Below are 25,490 nucleotides of genomic sequence, written 5' to 3' on the forward strand. Positions count from 1 at the left end.
TAATATGTTGTCCTTTCAATGAAATGTGTTGGAAAGAGAAAAACTCCAAAACCCAATAAACCATTGCACTCATTATTACTAAGTTAGCGTGAGATTTTGTTCCCTTACATAGAAAAGGTCTGTGTCATTTTTTCACCCAAAGAGCTGGTTGGATTTTCTAATTTATATAGGTAGAAATATGAGGAAAAATTGTTGGATATATATGTTAAGGTTGTAATATAAGTGAATAATAAAATTGCTAGATTTGAGAAAGCTGTAGAATCAGAGAATTCTTCAATAGATTCAGACTGTCTTGAAAATTTCTCTGATAGTTGAGACATATTATTCAATACAATATATGGAAAATTAATTAAAACTGCCAAATTATAAAAAAAAATTTAACACTCTAATTTTCTTTTCACCATAGTGAAAGAAATTTGACAGTGGGTTGAAATCTATACCATGTTTAATAGTTTTTTTTTTTATTGGAAGAAGAAATGGTATGCTGTATGACTATGTATACATTAATGGACTCAATTATGGACTAGGAAAAATATCAATGAAAAATTTTATAGTAAAATTTAGGAAAGGGATATCTCAATGATTTTTTTAATTTTGGACTACACTTGGGAGTGCTAAAAGGTTACTCCAGTTTCTTCACCAAAGAATCACTTCTGGTGCGTACTGGGAACTATGAGATGAGATGCCAAAGATTGAGATGAGATGTGATTGAGATGCTAGAGCTTGAACCAGGGTTAGCCTTAAGCAAGGCAATTGTTCTCCCAACTGTAATTGTTCTATTTCTCTGATTCCTCAATAAATTTTTATTATTTGATAAAAAAAATACATGATGCATTGGAAGCTTAGTTAAGTTTCCCCATGAAACTTCCCCTACCTAAATTTTTGTTTCATTTGACTAAATGTATTGGGGAACAAATATTGATACTAGTGTAGTCATTTGTGTGTCCTACATAATAAACATGGAGACAAACACACATATGTTGCTAAAATATCTCTCTAACCATGCATTTTGACCAGTTGCTTATTCTGGTTCTTTATCCCAATATACCATAATTCTATACAGGACCATTTATTGGTATTTAAAATTCCATTCCTTGTTTTTATTACATCAATTTGGAATAATACTGGTCAGTAAAGACATAACTATGTTTTCTTTGTCTATAATCAGCCTTGACCTCCTTAGCATGGCACCTCAAGATGTGCTATGAGCTCACAGGGCACAAGAATAGCAAACTTTTCGATATCAACTCATCTTAGCCTCTTATGTACTATAGCTCATGGTAAAGCTTTTGACTTACCTAAAAGTGTTTTTAAATAAAGTCAAAAGACCACCTCATGTGTATATTTATCCAAGAATAAATTCAGCAGAAAAACATTATAATAATGAAGTAGACAATATTACTGATTTCACTCAGGCAGGGTAGTTAGTTTTCCAGCTTTTTCCTCTAATTTCCCAAGAGGCCAGTAAACTCACAAATAAAATGATTCTGGTGAATGGACACTCACTACATAAGAGCTAAGTAATATAGAGTCCCCATGTCCCAATCCATGTATTTTTGCCCACTGGGTCACATTTGATATGACAGCAGCAAAGTCTTATAAAAAGTTATAAATATAATAACATCATTCTATGAGATGATCAAACTATTGAATTGAATTGAACCATAACCATCACAAAGGGAAGATATTTTATTTTGTCTTTACTGGACTATTTACCAAATTGAGAAATGTATATTTACTCTTCTGCATGTTATTTCTGCCATCATTTCTTTCCAACTTGGATGGAATTGAAGGTCATTAGGGTCAGATAGATAAATCAGAGGTAGAAAGACAAATTTAAGATGACCTCAATCATCTGTGTTACATAGACAAAGGATTAGAGCAATATCAACTAATAATAAAACATGCATGCTGTAATACAAACCTGGGAAAACTGGGAGGGCAGGAAAAACAAATAGAATAATTGGAAGGAAAAGGAAAAAGTGGAGGTTCCTAGCATATTGATGTTGCTAAGGGAAGTAAGAATATACAAAAATAAACATAACCACAAAAAAATTAACAAACAGCAAGGAAATGGTGGTAAGGGAGGATGGTTGGTCAGCAGGTGACAGTGAATGAGATTGGAGGTCCTGGGCACTTTTATTTTAGTATTGCACAGTAATTCGGTATATAAATATTAAAAACTTGAACACCACCATAACTATTACCTTGACTATAATTAAAAAATTAATTCAAAAATTAAAAATAGCATTTAAACACAATTTAGTTTAATTTATCCACTTTTACTTTCTTACTACTTAAAATGGCCTCAATCAAAATGGAAACCAGAAGATCAACAGATTTTCATATTAAATTTAAAACAAGGAGATTCAAATTTACTAATACCATGTTTTAATATCCTTTATAAAATGTAATGATATTATAATACATTATTTTTTATCTGAATTATTTTGCCTCTTATTCATAGTTCTTTAATACTTTTTTCAGCACTGATTTGGAAGTCATGTTTAACAGATACCTTTTTTGAAAAGTTTTGTATTTCTACAAATTTGTGTGACAACCTGGTTGAGCAGAATGTTTTGGGCAGAAAATATTTTCTCGTAAGACAGTGGTTAAATATTTCTTCTGGCATATAAAGTGTCATAATGTAAAGCCATTGTAAATTTTACCTGGTATTCCCTTATATAAGACTCTGATTTTTTTCCTACTCTTTTACCATTTCTATATGATATTTGAAATTTAAATGACACTAGTTTGGTGTTCATCTATTTGGCTTTATTTTGTTTGAAACTCTTTGAGATTACTATATCATAATATCTGATTCCTTTCTTATATGAGAAAATATCTAAACAATTTTTCTTCTATCAATAATTCTCCCCCTGTTGGGGCTGGAGAGACAGCACAATGGACTGGAGAGATAGCACAGCTGTAGGGTGTTTGCCTTGCACACAACAGATCTAGGACAGACGGTGATTCAAATCCCGTCATCCCATATCGTCCACTGTGCCTGCCAGGAGCGATTCCTGAGCACAGAGCAAGGAGTAACCCCTGAGTGACGCTGAGTGTGACTCACACACACACACACACACACACACACACACACACACACACACACACACACACACGCACGCACATTCTCCCCTCTGAAAGAGTTACTGGTATAATTATAGTTCCATCTTTTCAGCTATCAAAAATTTGTGGGGGTGTCCATAGTGATTTAGCAATATGACACCACCATATTATCTCAGTTTTCATTAAAAATGCATGAGGTTTGCTACCAGTGTGATAATACAGCGAGTGTTAGCCTTGCACATTTTCCAATTCATCTTTGATCCTGGCCTCCCATATAGTCCCTGGAGCCTACCAGCAGTAATTTCTGAGCACAGAGCAAGTAGTAGCTCCTGACCAAAGCTGGGCGTGGAAAAAAAAAGAAATGCATAATGGGGGATCAAGTATAATAGTCACATTGAATTGTCAAGAGGTCAAAGGTGTTTGTATGGTCTATCAGGTTAGGGGTAACACAGGACATGTCCCCAAGGTTTCACATAGTCCCTGACTAGTTAGGTCAGTTCAAAGTGATAGATGGAGGGAAAGTCCAAGTCTTTCAGCACAGATAGGGATTTAAATTGGCTTTTCTGTCTTTAGGAGCTCTCATTCAGGGCTAGGTCAGAGTAGAAGGACTTAGAGAGCCACTTACGTCGCAGGTTCAACATAGGTATGTCTCTTATCAGGTTGTAGCAGGTGGGGTTTGAAAGTCAGTTTGCATAGTATTTTGTGCTTTTGTTGTGTGAATACTAAGCATGATACTCTAAGACAATACTGTACTCAGTAATAAAACCCAGGACCTCACATGTGCAAGGTAAATTCACTACTATTTGCGTCATAAACCTGGCAAGGAATAGGTCAATATTAATAAAAGTAATTTGACATATTATGCCATCAGCAGTTATATTTTTAGGAACCTATAATATAAAATATTCGTATGTTTATGTGTATTCTAGAAGTATATACTAATCACAATAATTTTGTTATTTTTCCCCATGGATTTTCTTTTTTTGTGTGTGCTTTGTTTCATTTTTATTTCAGGATCATGATTATTGTATGGTTGGTGTCTTTATTGCTGTGGTTCTTTTTGAGTTTTTTGTTTGATTTTTTAAAAAAATTTCTTTAGTATTGTTGTTACGTTTTTCTTTTACTTTCTTCCCTTAAATTGATATTTATAGCCTTTAGAAGGACTCTTGCCATTTTTTGCTTGTTTGATTCTTGCCCTATTTTATTTTTTTTCTTGCCTGCAAACAGAACCACATAATTTGAACCATCTTGTTCCACCTCACAAAATGAGGGAAAAATAATGGAGCATACCAAGACCGAACAGTCATATAAACATTAAGTAGAAATAAAAAAATGATCAGGGTGGGGAATAGGAATACTTGGGACATTGGTGATGGAAAAAAAAAAAAAGGATCAGACTTAAACACCAAATCCAAAGCCAAGTCAACAAAATCGACAATCTACTATATGCTAGACATAGAGGGGACCACATAAACTAGCAACCCAGGGGGGATTTGGAAGGGACTATAGAATGCATGCTGGGAATAGGCATGAAGGGAGGATAACATTGATGGTGGGAATGCCCCTGATTCAATGTCACTATGTACCTCAAAAATTATTGTGAAAGAATTGTAATCCACTTTGGTCAAAATAAAAATTAAAAAAGCAATATCTACTATGCACTACTTGTTTGTATTAAATAATACCTATCAAAATAATTGAACATGTGGTATATATACAGTTTATATATAAACATTTAAATACATACAATTATATATTTTAAACATTTAAATATGCATGAATAGTAAAATATCATGTCTGATCCAAACCTATCTGGTAGATTTTATTTATTTGTGAATGAAGAGCATGTCTCTATAATATTAAGAAGATTTTAACTTTAAATATACAGCAGGAATATTTTATTTTCACTTTTTTTAGAGCTAAAATATTTTAAATAAACATAACTTGATCTAGAAATTAAAAATAAGAATTTAATTATAAACAATACCTTTATTCATACAACTCTAAGAAAATTTCTTCTTAGTTTTTTGCACATTAACATGTAGATAAGAAGTCATAGCAGTTTAAAATAGAGAAATATTTTGTGGAGATTACTACATAGGGCCAAGAACTATACTCAGAATTTTTGAAATACTGGGAGAACAGTCAATAATGGGAATCAAAGCTGCAACCTATCATATGTGAGGCATGTTCTATATTTATAGACTTTTGATCTATGCTATCAGAGCTGATGTTTTATGGCAAATATAAGCAATCAGATGCACTTCTTTATTTGACTTGGAAGTTATTTGAGGAAGATTGAAAAATAAAACCCAACTCAATAGGCATCATTTTTCCATTTTGTTTCTATAATCAGTGATTATTCGCCCAAGAGCTGCGATCAATGATCTTGAGATTTATCAAATCTAAGTATCACTAGATTACATACTAACATTTTAAATCAGAGAGAACATTCTAGAGATCATTGTTTTTTTTTGTTTTGAGTATTTAACATCTTTTTGTACTCTTCATATGTAATAGATGAATTTCATAATAGTATCATAACCAGACTTTATATTAGAAAAAACTTCTGCTTGCTCCCTAAAGGATTTATTTCTTCAGTCTACTGAAGCACTTAATGTCTCTTGCAAAACTTCAATCTGTCTGTGTACTCTGCAACAAGCATTCTAAATGCAAATTGAACCTGGGAAAGGGAAACTTTTTTATGTAACAATAAAATTCCTGTGAGGTAGTGAAAAATCATCTATAAATAAGCCAAGTAATAAAAGTAATGTTAAGTAGTCCAAATTACACAGTTTGTATTATTGCTCAACATAATTAAAATAGTGGATGGTAAAATGGTCAAATAAAATTATGTTAGTAAATGGATAGCTTGCACAGGTTTAAAAGGTTAAAATTTTTAAATAGTTAAAATTATATATAGTAGATATAAAACCTGACCAAATGAAATTAAATTTTTTGTAGATAGTTTCTTTTTAGATTCTATAACACACTTCATTAAGTTTTGGGGTCAACTAAAAACAATTTCCTCGTAAGTGTGTTTTCTTTATACTAAATGTTGTCTGCATTAGGGTTATTATAGGTAATTGAAACAATATCTTGTTGCCAAATGTGATGCCTTTAGGAACAAGCTATTGTGAGAAACTGTTCAGGATTCTGAAAATACAGAGGGAATTACACAATAACCTTAGTTTAATGATTCAAAATCTTCTTTATCTTCCTTTATGCTTTTATGCTATAAGTTTTTTTCCAAGAACTGTGCTCAGTGAATACAGCTCATTTAAAGTATATTTTTGTTTAGTTTGGAAACTGTTAAATTAATAGGAAATTTGATTGACCAAGAGTCATTTTTAAGTTTGCTATATAATTTAAAAATTTTGGAATTTTCAGGTCTTCTCAGTATTAATTCATTGCTTAAAACAATTGCTATTGATGAAAATGAATTGGAGTGTGCCTGTTATTTTAAAGTTACTGCATATTTTATAATAAAAATATCAGTAAATTAAAATTCCACCAGAGTTTGAGAAGAATGTATTACTTTATGTTTTGGGTTTTGGGCCATAACTGGCTTACTCCTAGTTCAGCATTCAGGAATTGCTCCTGTTGAGGCTTGGGAATTATATGGGATGCAGAGAATGGAGCCCAGGTTGCTGAGTGCTAAGGCAAATGCTCTACCACAATGTATAATTTTTAATGATGTATTCTATTAATGTCATTTATTTAATAAATACTTAAAATTTTCTGACTAATGGCTCTATAAAGTACTGCTGGGGTTTGACTTTCTCAAATTAGATTTATATTTATTTAATGCTTTTTGTTATATTAGATTTCTTCTCAATTATTTTGATCCCATACTTACTTACATCTACATATATTCTGATTTGGAAGTCCTTGTAGAAGAGTCTTTATCATTTCATTAGTCTTTTCTTTATTTCTAAAGATAAAATTGTCCAAAGTTATTATAGCTATCTAATCTTTTTTTCTACATAGTTTTACTACAGTAGATAATTTATTACCATTTAATATTGACTTCTGAGGAAAAATTACTTCACAGTAATTTTTATAATGTTATTTTAGTTGAATTTTTAAATATTATTTTATTTATTTTTCTTTTTCATTCTTTTTTTATATAAATCTTCAAGCACCTTGATTACAAGCATGTTTGTAGTTGGGTTTCAGTCATCAAAAGAATACCCCCTTCGCTAGTGCAACATTTCCACCACCAATATCCCCTTCTCCCCCACCCCTACCATTATTCTCAACAGGCATTCTACTTCTCTCATTCTTTAACATTGTCATGCTAGTTGTTAGTGTAGTTATTTCTCTAACAGCACTCACCTCTCTTTGCAGTGAGCTTCAAATTGTGAGCTGGTCCTTCCAGCCCTTAACTCTATTTTCTCTGGGCCTTATTACAGTTATCTTTAGTTTTTCTGAAAACCCATCTATGAATGAGACTATTCTGTGTCGAATTCTCTCCCTAATACAAATGGCCAAAAGACACATGAAAAAATGCTCCACATCACTAATCATCAGGGAGATGCAAATCAAAACTACAATGCAAGTTTTTTTAATGATAATTTTTATTTTGGCCGAAGTGGATTGCATATCTTTCAAAGTAATATTTTAGGTACATATTAACATTGAATCAGGGGAATTCCCATCACCAAAGTTGTTCTCTCTCCACCCCCATTCCTAGCTTGCATATCCCATATATCCCATATCCCCCAGCCTTACCCCCCGATCTTCTAGTATAAGTGGTACACTCCATTATTTCCCCCTCAATTTGAGAGGCTGAACTAGATGGTTCAAGTTATGTGGATTTGTTTGAAGAAGAGAAAAGCAATAAAATGAGTTAAAAATCAAATAAGCCGAAAATGGGCGGAGTCCTTTTAGAGGCTCTCAATATCAGTTTGAGAGAAGTAAGGAAAAAAGGAAGAAAAACACCACATCACTACAAAAATAAATATCAAATAAAAAATCCAATGAGCATTGCAGCAATAAAGACAAGCACCACATAATAACCATAGTTGAAATGCAAGTTTTTATCCAAGACTTCTGAGAAGTAATAACACAAGTTCAGTGTTACATAAATATAAAAGGTAAGCAGAAGATGGCCAGCTAGATAGTACAGTAAGGTGTGATGGTATAAATCCAAGCAAAAGTTTGGTTCCTGAAACATCATATACTCTTCCAAACACTCCCGAGTTTGATTTCTGAACTCTCAACCTACCCACCAAAAAAGAACAAAACAAGTTGGAGAGGACAATAAGCATGCTTCCCTTCAAATTTATTAAAAAATAGACAGAATTTTTGTTAATGGAAGTAGTACAATCTAATTCACCTTTAAAAACTGGTTCTACATTTAATACAACAATAATTATGTTGAGATTTAGAATACGTGAACACAGACTGTGACCATTTTGAATAAGTTAAGGGGATTGATATAAAAGTTCAGTAAGTTAAAAGAAAGAAAGTGATAGCTTAGGTATATTTCTTTTGAGATAAAATCAGGATAATTTTGATATAAATAAAAAGCATAAGTAAATAAGGAATTTCATTTATGAACATGTTTGTGAGAAAGAAATCAAAGTTTCTAGATGAATTAATTTGTTATCACATTAATAAACAACCCAAAGATACTCCAAACATTTTCCTGTTAAAAAAACTAACATGTTCTCTAGGGCAGGAGCGGTAGCTCAGTGGTTGGGTGCTTTCTTTGCACAGAGCTGACCCAAGACTGATCTCGGCTCGATCCCTGGTGTCCCATATAGTCCCCCAAGCCAGGAGTGATTTCTGAGCACACAGCCAGGAGGAACCCTTGAGTGTCACTGGGTGTGGCCCAAAAACAAAACAAAAATATTGTTTTTATTTAGAAGATATTCCTAACAGAACTTTTGTCATGATAATTGTTTGCATTACTATATATTTTATAATATTTTCAGTTATGCATAATATGATATATTTTTCCTAAAATTTATCTTTATATGGTTTATCTTTCCTTATTACCTTTTTTTTTTTTTTGCTGGTGCTATGAATCAAATCCATAACCTTACACATGTAGGATAGGTACTCTGACACTATATTCCTGACCCTCCTAAGTTTTTATACATAGTTGATTTCTCTGGTTTCCCAAAGTTAGAAAGTCATCCAATAATTCACATAAATGTGCATTTTTGTTCAAATTAAGCTGAAAATAAGACAAGCCTCAGACATATCAGTTGTTTAATGTAGCATTATAATAATGAGTCAAAGAGAAATAAATGCTTTACATAGGTAACTATTTTAAAAAGTCTCACAGCAAACTTGGATAATTAACTTGTAAATTGAAGAGCATATTCATAGCCAGGTTAAGATTCAAGTGCATATATGTGTTAAAATCCAAAAAAGTAAATATAGATGCATAAGAAAAATGTGAGATAAATAACTACAGTCTTTTGAAAATGTATCATTTACTTTTGAACTGTTCTACATCTTCACATTTACTTTGTACCTTCTAACAGTGTTTTATTTTTTATTTTATTTATTTATTTTTGGACCATACCTGGTAGTGCTCAAGGTTTATTCCTGTCTCTGTGCTGAGAAATAGTTCCTGGCTCGGGGGACCATATGGATGCTGGAGGATCGAGCACACGTTCATCCTGGGTCAGCTGTGTGCAAAGCAAATGCCCTACCACTGTGCTATCATTTCGGTCCCTCTAAAAGTGTTTTAAATAATAGTTTACCATAGACAAATAATAATGTTTTATTGTTCTACTCTGACTTTGCCAATAACAAAATATTTATAAATAGTCCTTTCTTTCCTAAATGAAATAGTGATTCTATAGTGCTGGAAAAGATAACCTGTTAGTTTTGTTATCTTAACATATATAGCATTTACATTTGAAAATATAAAAAATAATACATTATTTATAAAACTATTTATAGACTGCATCATGTGCTTTTATCAGATATTCTTTTAAATATTTAATTTTATGATATAATTTAAATATAATATATCATTGGGATATCTTTATCATCTTTAAGTGTGAAGAGATGTCTGGGTAGATTGTACATCAGATAGGGCACTTGCTTTGTAAGCTGCCTACTAGGGTTTGATCTCTAGAAGCATAAATCTCCTAAGTTCCACTAGAACTGTTCTTTATGTATAGACTTATGGGTAAAAACATTGAGAATAGCCAAATATGATCCAAAGCAAACAAAAAAAGTAAAAAATTTAAGACATAAATTACATTAACTATATGTGGACATGATGCCAATAAAAGTATAGGATCAAAATAATAATATACTTTAAAGAGCTATACTCTTGATCACTATTACTGTAATTCTATTATAGCATACTCATTCTATCTTCACTTAATTGTACAATCTTCAAGAGAAGTAGGGAAAAGATGACATTTACTTTAAATGAAATAATCATATGAGATTAGAACAAAATATAAATAACACTTGGTTCATCAACTACCTTTTATGCCTACATCCAAGCATAATTTCTTTAGGTTTTTTATAGACAATATAGCATGAGTCATGAATGCCATAAAAAAGCCATTGTAATCATTTTGTTTCAAAGCCTTAAGAAGTCTACAAAAATTTGTATAATTTTACATGAGTTAAAAGTCAAGGTGAGACTACAAGCAAATGATTGAAGAACATATATTAATAAAGTTAGAATTGTGGGATCTTAGTTATTACTGAAATATAACTGACAATGTAATGAGAATTATTTTTTTGGCTTTTATTTTTATTTTTGTGTCAGAAAAAGTACATCAGATTATGTACTCCTGGACAAGAAGTTTTTGTACGATGTAGAAACTTCTTGAAATGAATACTCTTGGGACCTACTTCAGATTTATGAAGGAGAACTGGCATTTTCCAAAGTTTCAGTAATGATTCCATAGTTCCCACTTTCAAAGTGTTTCTTACTAAAGTTTTCTCCTGTGTATATTTCTTTCACTAAGGGGGCCCAAGTTAATATATTTTTTAAGTAGTTGAGTTATACTCAGGATGAGCTGAAATTGTTTTAGTGTAGAGTATTATAATTGGGATGATTTTTTCAGTACTTTGTTTATATTTATTCTTATTGATTAAAGGTTTCTGTTTTGCAAGATAGGGAATAAGAAAGAGGTTATGTGGGAGAGTTGTTTACCTCTAAATCATATGCATAGATTGTTTAGAAAGTCAACAGAGCAGAGTTAATTATATCTAAGGATAACTTAGCATAGTGATGAGAGACATGCAATTAATATGCAGTCTTAGCACCTGAGGAACTTTATCTCTCAGTCTAAAAATATAAAATGATTGAACAAGTATTAAAGATTGCTATGAGATGTCTTTATTGCTATACTGAATCATCACGAAAGTATATTGCTAAAATAAAAAACTAGGAAGAAAATTTTAATGTCAGTTCTTAGATTAGAAAATTATTTTTAAAAATATTAATTTTGAATGTATCAACTTTTTAATATACTATTTAATTATAATCTAAAAGCTATATTGTATGTGGGTTCAATATCATTAAAGCTGATCACAAAGATATCCCAGGTATCCCCAGTAGCATTGCATTCTCCAAGTCTTTGCTCTTTAAAAATTTTGAGTACTATTTGAGATTTCCCCAATTATTTTTAATAAAAGTAATGATATCAAATAATATGGGGAAGAAATAAAATTTCTTTAAAAGTTTAGAGCAACTTTATTCTTGTAAACAAAATTCCTAAAATTGAAGATTAGCAACTAGGAGAGACTGAGGGGACTTCTCGGCTTTGCGTGTTTCTCTTCTCTTCTGCCTCCTGAAGTTCCCCTGAGAGGTCCAGAAAGGGCCCAGCAAAAACCATCTCCTAGACGCTCTAGAAGAGCATGACTGCTTCGATTTGCTTCATGGCCTTGCACTCTTTCTAACTAATGAACCCCACCATAACACGCCGAAAAATATCACACTACAAGCATGACAATGGGGAAAATTTGCAGGCAAACACCAGGCACAGAGAATGAAGATAATAGCTCTGATGATCAAAAAAAATACCAACCATCTCATTAATCTCTCAAATAAGGAGTTTAGAATCGAAAAATGGAGGATCCTCATGGAAATCAAAGAAAGCATAGCTCAAGAAGAACAGAACATAAAGATAGAAATCAGAAAACTCCAAACTGAAATAACAGATCTGAAAAACATGGTAACTGAACTGAAAACCTCAAAGCAAAGTCTCACCAACAGAGTAACAGCAGCAGAGGACAGAATTAGTGAACTGGAAGATGAAAGGCAGAACTCCAGACAGCAGAAGAGATTGGAAAACAATCTCAAGGGAAATGATCAGACAATGGAAAAAGTACTCAAAGAAGATGAACATATAAAAATAGAAGTCTTTGATAAACTCAACAGAAACAACATAAGAATCATTGGAATCCCAGAGGCCCAGAGAGGAGAAACCCAGGAAGAATCAACAGTCAAAGATATCACAGAGAAATTCGAAGAGCTAAATACTGCATACAATCAAATTCTGCATGCTGGAAGAGTACCAGCTAAAAGAGTCCTGAAGAAAAACACCACAAGACACACCCTAGTCACAATGACTAATTGAATCCCACAGATAGAGATAGAATACTGAAAGCAACAAGATCAAAAAGAGAAATTACATTCAAAGAAGTATCCTTAAGATTTATAGCAGACATGTCACAAGAAACCCTCAAGTCCAGAAGACAGTAGAAGGACATTGTGAAAAGACTGAATGAAATGGATGCTTCACCTAGAATACTTCAGGTTTGAAGGAAGGATACATAGCTGCATGGATATTCAACAGCTCAGAAAATTTATAGATGCAAAAATTAGCCTTAAAGTAAAAACTGAAATATCTACATTAAGAAAGACAAACCAAAAGATACACCAAACTTATACACAAAGATGATATTAAATCCCATGAAAATCTTCTCCCTCAATATCAATGAACTAAATGTGCCAATTAGAAGACACAGAGTGGATAAATAGATGAAAAAGATGAATCCAACCTTCTGCTGCCTACAAGAAACACACCTGAATAGTCAGAACAAACTGACTCAAAACAAAGGCTAGAGGAAAATCATCCAAGTAAACGACACCCTTAAAAAAACTGGGGTGGCCATATTAATATCAGATGACACAACTTTAGACTCAGAAAAGCTGTAAGGGACAAAGATGGACACTTAGTACTAAAAGGAATATGTGCAACATGAAGAAATCACACTATTAAACATATATGCACCAAATAAGAGACCAGAAAAATATATAATACAATTATTGAAAAATATGAAAGAGGACATTTATAAAACAATAATTGTGGGAGACCTCAACACAGCCCTGTCAACACTTGATAGGTCAACCAGACTAATACCCAACAAAAATGTGCTAGACCTGAAAAATGAAATGGAAGAAATAAAGCTAGTATATATACTACATCCCCAGAAACCTGGATACACATTCTTCTCCTTTGTACATGGGTCATTCTCCATGAAAAATAGCCTGCTGCCATACAAAATATACCTACATCAAATCAAGAGAATAGAAATTTTGCACCTTTGCTGACCACACAGCTCTGAAATTAGATGTAAACTACAAAGGGACACAGAAAAAATATTTTAACAACTGGAAATGAAACAGCCTGCTACTGAACAACCAATGGGTCTGAGATGTAATCAAAGAGGAAATCAAAACTTTCCTGAAAACAAATGACAATGAAGACACAAACTATCAGAATCTATGGGACACAGCAAAAGCGGGACTGAGAGGAAAATTTATAGCTTTGCAAGCAAACACCAGGAGGGAAGAAGAGACATACTTGAATAGCTTAACAATGCAGCTTATAAAATTAGAAAATGATCAACAAAAGGAACCAAAAATAGGGAGACAGAAGGAAATAAAAAAAATGCTTAGAGCATAAATCAATGAGTGGAAACCCAAAAAACAATCCAAAAGATTAATGAAAGCAGAAATTGGTTCTTTGAAAAAAAATAAACAAAATTGATAGACCATTGGCAATATTCGTGAAGAAAGAGAGAGAAACCTGATAACCCATCTTAGCAATAAAAAGAGAAAGTCACTACAGAGATTAAAAGGGTAATCAGAGACTACATTGAGAAACTTTACAGAAGCCACGTGGTGAGATCAGCGTGGGACAAACCAGGATCTGAACTTTAGGTGTAGGGACTAAGTGGGTAGTCATATATTTTACTCATAGTTGGTGATGGGATAAGTTTTAGTTAGTTAGTGGTTTAAAAAAAAAGGAGTATTAGCAGTTTAGCCCATTTTAAGATCTGATTTCTAACCACCTGCATCTTTGTCTTAATAAGTCATTTTCTTTATAATTTAAATGTGTTTTGTTTTCCAGTTAATATTTTCAATTGCAAAATGTTTTACTGTGTGTATTTTAATGTACTTAACCTGTTTTTAAAATGTATGTTATGCATTTATGCTGTAGTACTTGTGTGTAGGGAAGGTTAATAGGAACACAAAGTTCCCCCAATATAGTTTAAAAGTATAGGAACATGAAAGTTCCGGAATAGTGCTTGGTAAAAAAGCATTAAGAGAATATTAAGTTATAGGTGTATAGTATATTTTGCAAAAATGTTATTTTTTTAAAAAGGGCTGGTATGTTAATTTTCACTCTATTACGTTGGTGCATGAAAATCTTAACCCACCTTTAGCTAAAGGTGGAGTCAGAATTACAAAAGGGTCTTTATATTTCAGAAAAGGGGGAAATGTAGGTGTACCGATCTGAGACCCTGGATTTAGGTGTAGCTACCTGAGACCCACCCATTTCTGGGAGGGGTCTTGGGAACCAGATATTATGTGTGACCTTACCTGCAAGACCCCACCCATTCCTGGGAGGAGTCTTGGAAAAGTTAGAAAAGCCTTGAACCGAGGAGATTCGGGCCTTTTCTGCGCTGCTGGGCGCTCTGGCTTTTGGGTCTCTGCGTTTTGGTCTTTGACCAGCATGGAGCCCAAAGGGAAGATGGCTGAAAGGAGTTAAGATGCAGGGCCAAGAATAACTAGTGCTTGAAAGGTTATGAGTAGGCCACACACATGTGGTGAATAGGGCATGAATAAAGTTGATGCTTCCTGATGCCTCTCTCTGGATGAGTTTAATTCTGCCGTTCACCTGGGCCTAGGACCCGCTGGCTGGATGGGGGTGGCAGAGAAAAAGATACCTCCATCCATCACCATCCAGCTCAATCTTTAATTATTTAATGCAACACACTAAACGTGAGAACCTGGAAGAAATGGATAAATTCTTGGACTCTTATAACCTTCCACAGTTGAATAAGGCAGATGTAGCATATCTAAACACCCACATCACTATTGAGAAAATTAAAATGGCAATCAAATACCTGCCCCCAAACAAAAGCCCAGGTGGATTCACTAATGAATTCTTTCAAACCTTTCAAGAGGAATACTAACCATTCTGGCCAGGCTCTTTCATGAAAGTGAAAAAACGGGAACACTTCCAAAGAGCTTTTATGAAGTCAACATCACCTTGCTACCAAAACCAGATAGAGATGCTGCCAAAAAAGAAAATTGCAGACCAATAATCCTGATGAACACAGATGCAAAATCCTCAACAAAATCCTGGCAAATAGAATCCGATGCCTCATCAAGAAGATCGTTCACTATGTTCAAGTAAGTTTCATCCCAGGAATGCAAGGATGGTTTAACATTCATAAATTTATCAACATAATACACAACATCAAAAACAAGAAAAATAAAAATCACGTGATCAGATCAATAGATGCAGAGAAAGCATTTGATATGGTCCAACACCCATTCTTGGTATAAACTCTCAGCAAGATAGAAATGAAAGAAACCTTTCTCAATATATAGTTAAGGCTATCTACCATAAGCCAATGGCAAATATTATCCTAAACGGAGGAAAACTAAAAGCCTTCCCTCTAAATCCTGGTACAAAACAAGGCTGTCCCCTCTTACCACTCCTATTTAACATAGTACTGGAAGTACTTGCTAGAGGAATTAAACAAGAAAAAGATATCAAGGGAATTCAGATGAAAAAGTGAGAAGTCAAGTTCTCATTGTTTGCAGATGTCATGATACTGTACTTAGAAAACCCTAAAGACTCTACCAAAAAGCTTCTAGAAACAACAAATTCATATAACAATATGGCAGGCTACAAAATTCACACACAAAAACAATGGCCTTTTTATACACCAAAAATGATAGGAGAAAAATGTACATTAAAAAACAACTCCTTTTACATTAGTGTCACACTAACTGAAATATCTTGAAGTCAACTTGACTAAAGACATGAAGTACATAAAGAAAAATATAAAACCCTGCACCAAGAAGTGAAAGAGGACATGCGGAAATGGAAACACATACCCTGTTCTTGGATTAGCAGGAATAATATTATTAAAATGGCAATACTCCCCAAAATATTGTTCATATTTAATGCAATCCCTCTAAAGATACTCATGACATTCTTCCAAGAAGTGGATCAAATACTTCTGAAATTCATTTAGAACAATAAATACCCTCAAATAGCTAAAGCAATCATTGGGAAATAAAATATGAAAAACATTACTTTCCCCAATCTTAAACTGTATTACATAGCAATAGTTATCAAAACAGCATTGTATTGGAATAAAGACACCCTTAGATCAGTAGAATAGGTTTGAGTACTGAGAGAATGTTCCCAGACATACAATCATCTAATTTTTTATAAGATTTCAAGGAATACTAAATGGAACAAGGAAAGCCTCTTCAACAAGTAGTGTTGACACAACTGATTAGTCACTTGCAAAAAAGAAAACTCAGTCCCCCAGCTAACACCATGTATGAAGGTAAAATCGAAATAAATTAAAAACCTTGATATCAGGGTCCGGTGAGGTGGCACTAGAGATAAGGTGTCTGCCTTGCAAGCACTAGCCAAGGAAGGACCGCGATTCAATCCCCCAGTGACCCACATGGTCCCCCCAAGCCAGAGGCAATTTCTGAGCCCTTAACCAGGAGTAACCCCTGAGCATCAAACGGGTGTGGCCGAAAAACCAAAAAAAAAAAAAACAAAAAACTTTGATATCAAACCTGAAACCATACGGTATATAGAAATACACATAGGTAAAACACACCATGACATTGAGACTAAAGGCATCTTTAAGGAGGAAACAGCACTCTCCAAACAAGTCAAAGCAGAGATAAACAAATGGGAATTTATTAAGTTGAGAAGTTTCTGCACCTCAATGGAAATAGTGACCAGGATACAAGAGCCATCTACAGAGTGGTAGAAACTATTTACCCAATACCCATCAAATAAGGGGTTAATATCCAAAATATACAAGGCACTGACAGAAACTTTACAAGAAAAAAACATCTAATCTCTTAAAAAATGGGAGAAGAAATGGACAGACACTTTCGCAAAGAAGAAATACAAATGGCCAAAAGGCACATGAAAAACTGTTCCACATCACTAATCACCAAGGAAATGAAAATCAAAACAACTATGCCATACCATCTCATGCCACAGAGGTTGGCACACATCACAAAAAATAAGAACAAGCAGTGCTAGCAGGGATGTGGAAAGAAAGAACTCTTATCCACTGCTAGTGGAATGCTGTCTAGTCCAACCTTTATGAAAAGCTATATGAAGATTCCTCCCAAAACTTAAAATTGAGCTCACATACAATCTAGGTATACCATTCCTAGGGATATACCCTAGGAACACAAAAATACAATACAAAAATCCCTTTCTCACACTTATATTCATTGCAGTACTATTTACAATAGCCAGACTCTGGAAACAACCAAGGTGCCCTTCAACAGATTTATGGCTAAAGAAACTGTGGTACATATACACAATGGAATATTATGCAGCCATTAGGAGAGATGAAGTCATGACATTTTCCTATGTACATGAATGTACATGGAATCTATTATGCTGAGTGAAATAAATCAGAAGGAGAGAGATAGATACAGAATAGTGTCACTCATCTATGGATTTCAAGAAAAATAAAAGACATTTTTGCAATAATTCTCAGAGACAAAAGAGAGGAGGTCTGGATGGTTCATCTCATGACATGAAGTGCACCACAAAGAGTGATGAGTGCATTTAGAGAAATAACTACATTGAGAACTATCATAACACTGTGAATGAATGAGGAAAGTTTAAAGCCTGTCTACAGTATAGGCAGGGGTGTGGTGGGGAGGAGGGAGATTTGGAACATTGGTGATTGGAATTTTGCACTAGAGAAGGGAGATGTTCTTTATATCACTCAAACCTAACTACAATTATATTTGTAATCAACGTGTTTAAATAAAGATATTAATAAAAATTTAAAAAATCATTAAAATTCATTTTCTTCTTTCAGCAAAACTTTTCATAACAACTTTAATTATGTGTTTAGAATTTAAAAATATATTGACAACTAAGGGTTACAATATTGTTGACAATAATAGAGTTATTGTTGTTGTTGCTGTTGTTTTTCTGCAGTTAAAAAGTTGCTCATGATTTGGGCCAGAACAGTAGTATATCTGAGAGGGTGCTTCTCTTGCATTCAGCCAACCTGAATTTAACCAGCATTTCCTATGGTCTACCAAGCACTCCTAAAAGTAATTCCTGAGTGCAGAGCAACACCCCCAGATGTGCCCCCCGAAGAAAAACAAAAAAGATGGTCATGAATGAGTTTTAGTTAATGTGAAACATCCTTTACCACTATACTTTTCTCTCCAATATCTTCATTTTCCATTCTGCCCTCTCACCTGTATTCTTGCCTTTCTGCATTAGTGGTAATATTTTTTCTTTCTCCCTCCATCCATCTCTCTTTTTCCCTTTTTCCCTCACCCCCTCTATCCCTCCTTCTCTCCCTCTACTATCTCTTTCTCCATCCTCTCTATTTTTTATATTTTAAATACTGTGGTTTACAATATTTTTACTGGAGGGATATCATGCAAATCACTTTATCTCCTTTCAGCATTCAGTTATTGTCCAGAGTGATTGTTTCCAATTATCATTGTCATAGTGGTCTCTTCTCTTCCTTAACTACACTCCCCAATCTTTGTGGCAAGCTTCTTACTATGAACTTACATATTTTTCCTCTGTTGTCTTTGGATATTAATACAAAACTATAATTTTTAATATCCCTAGCTCTCTCCCCCTTTCTCATTTTTCTCAGTATATCTCCATATATATATGTATTTATGTAATATCTTCATAAATATCCATGAATATTTCATAACTTCATTTTCTTAAACTCTGCATAATATTTTATTTTGTGATCTACCACCATTTTTTGATGGAATCATCTGTTCTTGGTCACATTGCTTGATTTCAGATCCTAGCTATTATGAATATTACTGCAATGAACGTAAGAATGCAGAGGGCTTTTCTGGAATTATTTTTGGTTTCTTATGGTATATTCCTAGGAGTGGTATTTAACAAGGCTCATTTTCTAAAACATCAAGACCTTTGTCACTACTGATTTCTCTTACAATCTTTACACTAGGACAAGTGTATCAACAGCAAAAACAACACCAATTTGAACAAATATTTATTGTAAACTAAACACTTAAAATGATAAACTAAATTGTCCAGATGAACATTCCTTCCTGTGCAAGCAACTCTAGAGAGGCTCTGTTCTAGAGCTCTGCATTTACAGATAAATTCTGTAGACATTGAAAAGTCAGAAGCTAAAAGGGTAAAGGAGCATGAATGTGACAATAGCTTTTTTAATATTGTTCATATTGTTGTAGTGCAAACCCTGATGCAAAATGAAAGACCTTGAGATTAAACCCTAATCCATAAAATTATTGTGAAAAACATAAGCAAAACACTCCAAGACTTAGACTTCAAAGTCTTTATTAAAATCAAATATAAATAAATGGGACTATATTAAAGTAAAAAGTTCCATATGGCAAAAGAAACATGGCCTAAAATTAGAAGACAGTTAACTGAATGAGAAAAAATTATTGTATTCATCAGATCAGATAAAGTTTTGATACCAAAAATATACAAACTACTCACAAATGGTAACAACTAAAACTAAAATCCCATCAAAAAATGGGATGGGGGGGCGGAGAGATAGCATGGAGTAAGGCATTTGTCTTTCATGCAGAAGGTTAGTGGTTCAAATCCCGACATTTCATATCCTGAGCCTGCCAGGAGTGATTTCTGAGCATAGAGCCAGGAGTAATCCCTGAGCGCTGCTGGGTGTGACCCAAAAACCAAAAAAAAAAAAAAAAAAAGGGAAGAAGAAATGAGCAGATATTTCCCTCAGGAAGACCAACATCAGGCTAACATACACATAAAAATGCTCACTATCACTTATCATTAAGGAAATTTAAATCAAGATAGCAGTGAGATATCATGTTATACCAGTGAGGATGACACATATCAAAAATATTGGAAACAATCTGTTGGTGGGAATGTGTTAAGAAAGGAACTCTCATTCACTGCTGGTGGGGACTCTCACCCATTGCAGGTTTGTTGCCTAGCCCAAGCCCTCTGGAAAAGTTTGGAGGGCTTTCTGTAAACTCAAATATTGTGCTGCCATAATATCCAGCAATTTCTTTTTTGCGTATCTATCCCCAGGACAGAAAACAAAACATTCATCCAAATGAATATATGCATACTGCTATCCATTGCAGCACTCAGTTCAATAGCCAAGACTGGGAGTCAACCTAGATGTCCAACAACAGATGAGTGGATTATTAGCATATGGTTCATATATACAATGGAGTACTACATAGCTTTAAGGAATGATGCAATCATGAAATCTGCAGCAATGGGATGGTACTGATATTATGTTATTATTATGTTAATTATTATGTTAGATGAAGAAGATACTATGTTAACTGAAATAAGTTAGAAGAAGAAAGATAAAATACCACATATATGTGGTAGAGTATCTGTATAAAGAAATATAATGGTCTAAATGGGAGTTCTCTCTAAAAACATTGGCTCCAGAGTATAGTGAGTTGAAAGAAAGAAACTGAATGAGGAGGATAAACACAATTAAAAAGGACTGGAGCAAGGGTCCAAGCTGTCTCAGGTGAATTGGTAACGTTAAGACACAAAAGGTCAGTACTAAATGCCTAAGCTAAAGAAAACAACAATAGAATCAAAAGACCCAAACTTTAATTATCTAAACTTAAAATGGCCTGTTATACTTGTGTGCTGGGAGGGGGGTAGGGGTAGAGATAGAAGATGTACTTGGGAACATTTTGGAGGCTGTCAACTCTGGTGGTGGGATTGGCCCTGATTCATTGTATTTCTGAAATCCAGCTATAAAGGACTTTGTAAATCACAATGGTTTCAATAAAATAAAACTAAAATAATTAAAGATACCAAAAAATTTAACTTTCTTTGAGAAGTTTAAAAGTCAAAAAATAGTCTCAAATGTCAGTAAGATAAATATTAAATTATCTATTAAAGCTTTGCTAACTTAAAATAAAAGCATACAAAATTACTTAATTTGCCCTACAACTTACAGCATGTTTTATGTTGCCTATTTATAATTAACTGGGACAAATATATAAATTACTTTCTATCATTTATTAGGCATTTATATCTACTATGGGTATTGCGAATACTCAGGATGTTCCTATATTTAGAAAGTCAAGCATGCTATCACAAGACTGGTAATCTAATTTTATATTCTTCATTTTTATTATCTAATTATTTTAATTTGCTAACTTCAGTTTTCTCATCAACAATCTGAGATTATAATATATATTATGCAGAGTAGGTATTTAATATTTAAAGAATTAAATCTCAAAGAAATAAAGTAATATTTTTAAGTTGCTAAGTTTGATTTGTTAATAAATTTATACATATTATAAGTGGTAACTTATAATAAATATATTTTCTTCATAGATTATTGTTTAATACATCAATTTCTTTCCATTTTCTGGGTTGGTATTCATGTCTACAGTACTTATTTCTTCTTTTCGTGATTTACAAATGAACACCTGTTGTTTTATTTATTAAATACTTGGCAATTTACTCTCAGATCAAGGAAATAATGTCCATAGAAGAACATTTAGTACAAAGCTCTTTCAAAAGTTTCAGGATATATGTCTGACACTGAGAAAGTAGCTAACTATGGGATTCTTAAAGCTATGTATTATGTTAGAAAATAGTATTGATTTATTGTCAATAGAAACAAACCTGTGTAGATTGCATCTGGAAACCAATTTTATCATATTTAACATTTCAAAAAAATTCAATTGATGTAGAGCTCACAAATTATGAAGTGTAGTATAGATATGATAATTTGAAAATACAATATGTGTCCTACTTGCTTTCATATATTTTTGCACTATGGAGTAACATTTTTATCAAAAACAGACATCAAGATCAACTGCCTTCCAAAGTCCAACAAGCACAAAATATCTAGGAAGTAGCTGGGAAGCTACACTTACTTACCACCTTGCACCCAGCAAAATTTCAGCTCAGCCAGAATCACAAGGCCATTAATTGCCTCTTAATATCTCACTGAAATACTAACTCTAGACATATATCCAGATGATGGCACACAAAAAACAGCCCACAGGCTGTAACAGCAACAATGGAAGAGCAAGACCAAAGTGCACCAGGGTTAGTGAACAATGATGATAAGTATGGAGACCCACCAGTACTATGACCTATATAACATCTTTAATAGGAATATATAGAGAAATGTTCAGGCTGTTTAAGAGACTCAAAGAAACAATAAAATGGACATTCAGTAAATTCCAAGAGGATTTGAGAGCCGAAATGAGGAAACTAGAAGCAGAAATAACAGAAAAAAATACTTGATAGGTGAAATTAAAAATTCACTAGATGACCACATTATCATAGAAAATGCTGCTCTGAGAACAGAATCAGAAAACTTTAAGATAGTGTCCAGAGAGATAGCATGGAGGTAGGGCATTTGCTTTGCATGCAGAAGTACAGTGGTTCGAATTCCAGCATCCTATGGTCCCCACAGCCTGCCAGGAGCTATTTCTGAGCATAGAGCCAGGAGTATAATGCCTGAGCGCTGCTGGGTTTGACCCAAAAACAAAAAAAGAAAAAAAAAGAAAACTTCAAGATAAAGTGCAAAAACTCCAGATGACAACGGAAGATGTAAAAAAAAAACAAAAACAAAAAAAACTCAAAATAAACAAACAGCTGAAAATAGGACTGTGGAATGAATTCAAAGAGTAATATAATAAACATCAGATCCCAAAGGCCAGGAAGGCATCCCTGATGAAAAAAAAAATGTTGCCAAAAAAAACATTGCTAAAGTATTCTCTGAGTGCATCAATCCAGATCAAGAATACTTGAAGGACACTAGCTAAACAATATTCAAATAAAAATATTACAGAGACATCATAATTATGATAAAAAATTATGATAAAAATCATGGAAAAAATATAGAAACAGCAAGTTGAAATAAGAAAATTAGCAAGAAAGGAACATCCTTAATATTATATGTGAGGGAATTAAAGCAATAATATAAAGGGTATATAGTGTTTGCCTTATATGCAAATGACCCATGTCTTACCATAAGCATCCTATATAATTCTCTGAGAACCCCGAGAAATAATTCCTGAATGCAGAGATGTAAGTAAGCCCTGAACAATTGTTGATGTGGCACAAAAACAAACAACAAAGAAATAAAAACATTTATGTCAAATCTTGCAAATAAGATTTTCTGGCATGAAGACAATAAGGGGGATATAATTTAAAAAAAAAACTCAATAAAATAAATGCCTCATCAAGAATACTTTAGCTAGTCAGCCTTTCATTCATATTTGAAAGTCTTATAGAGAACCTTCACTAACAAACAACAGTTCAGGAACTTCATAGACTTTAAAACAACTTTATAAGAACTAAAGAAACTACCTAAAGGCAACACAAATCTCAAACACACCAAACTTCTATAGAAACATGGCACAAAACTCTATGACAATAATTTATCTCAATGCCAATATCTAAATGAACCAACTATACACATAGTGGCAAGGTGGATTAGAAAATTGAATCTAATATATCTGTTGCCAGTAAGAAATATATTTGAATAGTTAGAGCAAACTCAGACTAAAAGTCAAAGGTTAAAAGACAAGTCTCCAATCAAACAATTCCCAGATTTCCCATACTAAGATTTGATGACATAACCTTTTCAATCTCAAAAAGCTTATGTTTTCATGATCAAAGTATGTGATCATCAGGAAGAAAGTATACTTATAACTATATATGCAACTAATGATTTTAAAAAACAAAATGCATATAACAATGTTCTTTCCATTATTGGTCAACTAGACTAAAACTCAACAAGAAAATATTCTCTTTGAAGAAAAAAAATGAAAAAGAGGCATTTAGACTATATAATTTATGTATGTTTTCTTCTAAATGCCACATACAAAAATCTTCTCCAACGTACATGGGACATACTTTAAGATAGATCACAGGTTGGAATACAAAACATATATCCATAAAATCAAGAGACTAGAAATCATATCGATTCTCTATTCAGACTATGATACACGAAAAATAGATGTCAATAACAGATAGAAACAGAGAAATAACTCACTGAGAAAAAGTGGGTCAGAGAAGAAATTTAAAAAAAAAAATCCTGAACAGAGAATGAATACACTACCTACTGCAAAGAATCTGACTGAACAGCTTAAGAAATTGGAAAATGACCCCCAAAGGAGTCCAAGGCAGGTAGGAGCATGTAATAATTAAATACTAATGAAATTCAAAAACAATTCATAATAAAAACATCATTTTTATAAAACAAATAGCAAGATCAATAAACCACTAGCAACACACACACACGAAGAAATAATTCTAATAAATATCAAAATAAATACTGTAGAAATTTGAAAGATCATCAAATATATTTTAAATATCTCTACATATATTGAAGATGGAGCTGGTGATATTGGTTCAGCATTTCCTCCTGTTGGAGAGAGAGGGTCAGAGATCTTATGCTCAATACAGTCTCTTTGGCACTTTGAACAAAACCAGTGAAAGGCTCTTTTGGGTCTTTTAGATGGCATTTTGTGTGAAGGGAGGCAAGAGAGGTCGATTGAAAAACTTCATCTGTAGAGGAATTGTGCAAAGGTGTACCTGATCAAAGTTGCCTGGAGACTGTTGAATCAGGGTCCCTCACCCAACGTCAGGTGAGGGTCCACGGTGGACCATCCATGTAGAATGCCTAATGTTGTCCCTATTTGCTTCATTACTGAATATTATATATAAATAAAAAAAAAAACAAGAATAGCACTTCTGATACAATGAGTAGCAAGAATTTAGGTTTAGCTATATGATTACTTATATATGTGAATACATATAAATGCATAGACAAATAAGCAAACATAAAATGTATATATCCATGTTCAACATGGAAGATTAACATATTGTAATACTTATAGTTTATGTAAATATATTATTTATTTATTATATTATTTTTATATATTATTA

This window comes from Suncus etruscus, chromosome 1, assembly GCF_024139225.1.
Source record: "Suncus etruscus isolate mSunEtr1 chromosome 1, mSunEtr1.pri.cur, whole genome shotgun sequence".
Taxonomy (NCBI): domain Eukaryota; kingdom Metazoa; phylum Chordata; class Mammalia; order Eulipotyphla; family Soricidae; genus Suncus; species Suncus etruscus.